The sequence below is a fragment of the Babylonia areolata genome, chromosome 35, assembly GCF_041734735.1.
Source record: "Babylonia areolata isolate BAREFJ2019XMU chromosome 35, ASM4173473v1, whole genome shotgun sequence".
Lineage (NCBI taxonomy): Eukaryota > Metazoa > Mollusca > Gastropoda > Neogastropoda > Buccinidae > Babylonia > Babylonia areolata.
Window position 1 is genome coordinate 1,750,001 of NC_134910.1, and position 5,000 is coordinate 1,755,000.

The window sequence follows — 5,000 nt, forward strand, 5'->3', positions numbered from 1 at the left end:
AGAGAGAGAGAGTTGAACAAGCTGTGTCATGATGTCTACATTTTTTGAAGTAAATTGATTTATTCTATTCAATCGTCATTTAGAGTTAATGACTTTTCGTACATGTAAAGCGCCTTCATCTGTATTTGAATAAAATAAGCGACAAATAAGTGTTTGTTATTGTTTGTTATTGTTTGTTATCAAAAAGAAAAAAAGAAAGAAAGAAAGAAAGAGAAAAGAAACAATGACCTCACTTTGAGATTGTCATCGTTCACTCCGGCTGTTAGTGACTGGCTGATGATGGATGTCTGTGACGTCATTGCCTCGTTTTCGTCCAACGCCCGTGTCGTCAGAAGGGGCTAGAAATGTATGAAGTTGTGGGTAACTTATCAATCAATGAATTAACCATTCAGTCATGTACTTCATTCAATCGTTGTTTGGTACCTTCGACTGTGTACAAGCGGACCAACAGCAAAGTGAAAGCTGCATGCTCAGTGATTTCTCTACCGCAATGGGAATTCATTTCGACTTTTGTCTTTTGCGAAGGACGATTATTCTCAAACTAGGAGGCAAATTTAGGCCCAAACATGCATATCACTTGTCTTCTGAGATCGCTTCACTGGTTACCAACACGCCGAATTCGAATCGAATACAAAATTGCAATGACGTGTTATGGAATTTCAATGCTCCAGTTAATGTATCTGTCTATACTGACCCATCCATATCAGCACGACAGTATCCTCCTCCGTTCCACTGATACCGTACATCCACATGTTCGACGTTAGTCAAGTACGGAATTAAAAACCATCTTCTCATCCTGCTCCATTACTATTTTGAATTCTCTTCCCAACATCTGCCACTATGTCAAATTTCAAATCTTATTTGAAAACAGTACTTTAAAAAAGAAGAAAACAAGACAAGAAAAGGTAATGGACGTATACCTAATCATATCCATGACCTTGTGGTTCACGATTTTGGAGACTTCCGGACACTGCGACCTCAGGGGCATTTCCGGTGACCTATGACCTTGACCTTGGGAACGCTTCCGGAAAAGGGGTTAAAAATCCCATTGATTTTTTTTAGGGGTTAACCGGCCTTTGATATCACTACATAAACACACCTGATAAATGGCCGAAGTGTCGTTGTAAGCCTCAAGGAGGCTAGCTTTCGCCTCCGCTGCCTGCGTTTCATCGCGCGTCATTTGCATAGGCGCATGCAAAGACAGGAAGTCGCGGACACGGGAAGCGATCAGCGCATGCGCTTGGGCCATTGTGACGTCAGCCTCGATGTCGTTTTCCTTGACTGCTTTGGGCATGGGGCCGGAGGCGAACTGGCCGTGGTTTACTCCCCTGAGCAGGAGCACTGGTGTTTTGTGCAGGGAATCTGCGTCCGACTCCATCAGTTTGGAGAGTTCCCTGCAAGCGAATAAAAAAAAAAAGAAAAAAAAAAAAAAAGAAAAAAAAAAAAGAAAAAAAAAAAAAAAAGACAAACAACAAGAACAACAAAAAAAGATAAAAAAAAAAAAAAAGATAAACGAATGATATCAATGTCGGAATGAATAATATTCTAATAATGATAATGATAATACTACTAAAAAATACTAAAAGAAGATAATAATGATAATAAGGATAATAATAATATATCTTTATATAGCGCCTGAATTCAAGCATGAAGAAGCTCAAAGCGCTTTACAAATCCAGTACCTAACGTGAAACAAGAAAGCACATAAAAAGTAGTAGAAACATATAAAACAGAATCATTAATATCATAAAAAAACACAATGCACAAAACCCTCACACACAAAGTAACACACTCTCAAAACTACAACTGTTACATTCCAACACACACACACACACACACACACACACACACACACACATGATTAACGGCTGAGATGACTGAAATTTTTACCTAAAATATATACATGTGAAAGTAGCATAATTGTAATTGGCATGCCATAGATTTGTAAAAATTGTAAACTAAAGTTTTGGATGGAAAAGGTAAAAGGGGTAAAAATCGGCATTCTCCCTTTCGAACACACCACCACCATCCATCTACCCACCCCCATTCTCTCTACTCACCCATCACACACACTCACATTGTCATGAGCATGGGACAACAGCACTATCTGAGTTATATGACAAGTAACGTTTCAAGAGATAAAATTTAAGATTTGCTTTAAAGGTAGATAGATGAGTTGTTTATCTGAGAGCAATAGGCAGAGAAATCCAAACTGTTGGAAAATGACCTCTTTCCACAGGAGTTAATGAAGTATTGGGGAACAGTTAGCTGGGAGGAGTCAAGAGATCTCAATGTTCTGTTCGGCAAGTATGGGTTAACAAGCTCAGAAAAGATATAAGGGTGTGGGATCACAATTCAGGCACTGAAAGCATAGGCAGGCAACTTTATATTCAATTCTGGCTTGAACAGGAGATGAATCAATTGATGGATCAAGCAATCAATAAAGAAACAAACAACTGCACAAAGAAAAATAACAATAAACAAATGAATAAAAAAAACCCCAACCCATTAAAAGCTGATAGTGAAACAAATAAGTAAATAAACAAATAAAAAAAAAAGATTTAATAAAAAATCAAAATCAACCCATAAACAACTGAAATCACAAATCGAGCTTGCGTGTTTATATGTATGTATGTATGTATGTATGTCATCGTAAGTATCTGTGACTTCCCGAGTGTCTTGATTTAGTTTATGTACGTACGTCGCGTCCAGCAGCGAAAGAAAAATCCATCTTTGTACATCACATCAAAATGAATGTATAATAATATGGTGTAGAATTATTAATGAGATGACAGCTCTTGTGACACCATATCAATCAAAATTGTAGACCCAAAGATGGAATAAAAATAAAAGAAGAAAAAAAAAGAAAGAAAAAAGCAAACAAGAAGACCCACACAAATTTATCCATCATGTGAGTCAGCCGCGCCAGCCCATCCAGGTCTCCTGACAACGTCATCACAGGAAGTGGTGTCTGGGACAGGTGGAATTCTGGGTAATGCCCGAAGAAGAAGGCGCCATGGAATCGGTCTGAGTGTGACTGGATGTAACTGCTGACCACACCCCCTGGGAACACACACACACACACACACACACACACACACACACACACACACACACACACACACACACACACACACACACACACACACACACACACACACACACACACGCACACACACACACACACACACACACACACACACACACACACACACACACACACACACACACACACACACACACACACACACACACACACACACACACACACACACACACACACACACACACACACACAAGAATCAAGAACGTGTATTCCTTTGACCCCTGTTGGGAGTACAGAGGATATAAAGTAACAACATTGGTATTATACACCAAAAACTGAAATGCAAAACAACAAATTAAACAACAACAATTGGTGATAAAAACAAAAATCAGCGGTCATAATTATCATCTTGTAATCTTTCCTTTTTTGATGAATTTCCTAACTTTTTAACACTCTCCTCCCTGCTTTCAACAAATTGCAAAAACTGAAAACTGATTTTGGATTCAAATATATTATTTTATAGGGTGAAGTCATTACGAAGATCTGCAAATTTCGGGCTTTCAATAACAAAATGAAATTCGTCCCCCAGCACATCCATATCACAGTAACGACAGACACGCAATTCACGTGGAATGTTGTGACGTCTATACCAGTCTCAACAGGTAATTTGGGACAACTACACAATTACCGAAGCATACAAATCATAGTTTCGGTTTCAAGGAAGCGTCAACATGATGCGTGCAGACTGATACATATACGCTAGACCACATAATCATGAGTGAAAATACATACACACACACACACACACACATACACACACACAGGCATCACCCGATCAGGGCTTTCCTACCTACCTACCTACTGAACTGTGCCCAACGATGAACATGACCTCAGAAGAGAGACCCATGGTCACACACACACACACACACATGTACACACACACATGCACACACGCACACGCAAACACACACACACACACACATTACAGACCTCACCCAATCAGGGCTTACCTGCCCCCCTCTCTCTCCACCCACCTCAACTGTGCCCAGCGATGGACATGACGTCAGAAGAGAGACCCATGGCCACATGCACACACACGCACACACACCCGCACACACACACCCGCACACACAAACATACACACATTACAGGCATTGCCCGAGCAGGGGCCGTATTCAAGACAAAATTCATTTTGCCTTCAGGCAAGTTATCTTTGACATGGTTGGGGCCTGCGGGTACAGTTTACCTTGAAGGATAAGTTATTTTTGTATTCAAGACACACTGGTTCGCTCAGACAGCTAACCCATTGTCTTTTTAAAAAAAAAATCCCACTGCACATGCTTTCCAGTTTCACTTCTCATCGCACCACAGCTCGGAACAGTGTCGAGAGAGTTCGCAAAACACGTGCTATCTGTAAACCTTTTAAAAAAACAGAAAGAAAAATGCTGCAAAAGGATCCGCCATATTTACCTCTGCTTCATGGGCAGTCACCCTTGGCAGGTAGTAAGGGTAAATTGCCTTCGGGTTTGTGAGCACAGGTAGACTCTTGTGTTCATGAATACTGGAAATTGCTTGCCCTTGGGCAGTTTGCCTTGCCTCAGGCAGATTACCTGCAGGTACACATTTACCCTCAGGCACGATGTTCTCTTGAATATGGCCACAGGGCTCACCTATACCTACCTACCTACCCACCTCCTAAACTGTGGCCAGCGATGAACATGACGTCAGAGGAGAGACCCATTGCCTTGACCTTTGACACCACCAAGTTCATGGCTTCTCCAATCTGGAAGGGATTGGCCAGATGAGCCAGGAAGTCCTCCAGCAGCGCCACCCAGAGGCGAGTGGTGGTGTTTGCTTGGATAGCCTCCCCTGCACACACACACAAACACATTTTATTCATTGCGGTGTGTGTGTGTGTGTGTGTGTGTGTGTGTGTGTGTGTGTGTGAGAGAGA

At 41.2% G+C, this 5,000-nt stretch overlaps 1 pseudogene; it reads right to left on the bottom strand.

The window, feature by feature from the left end:
- The window catches only part of LOC143277755 (uncharacterized), a 10,581-nt pseudogene that overhangs the window by 5,199 nt on the left and 382 nt on the right, over positions 1–5,000 (bottom strand).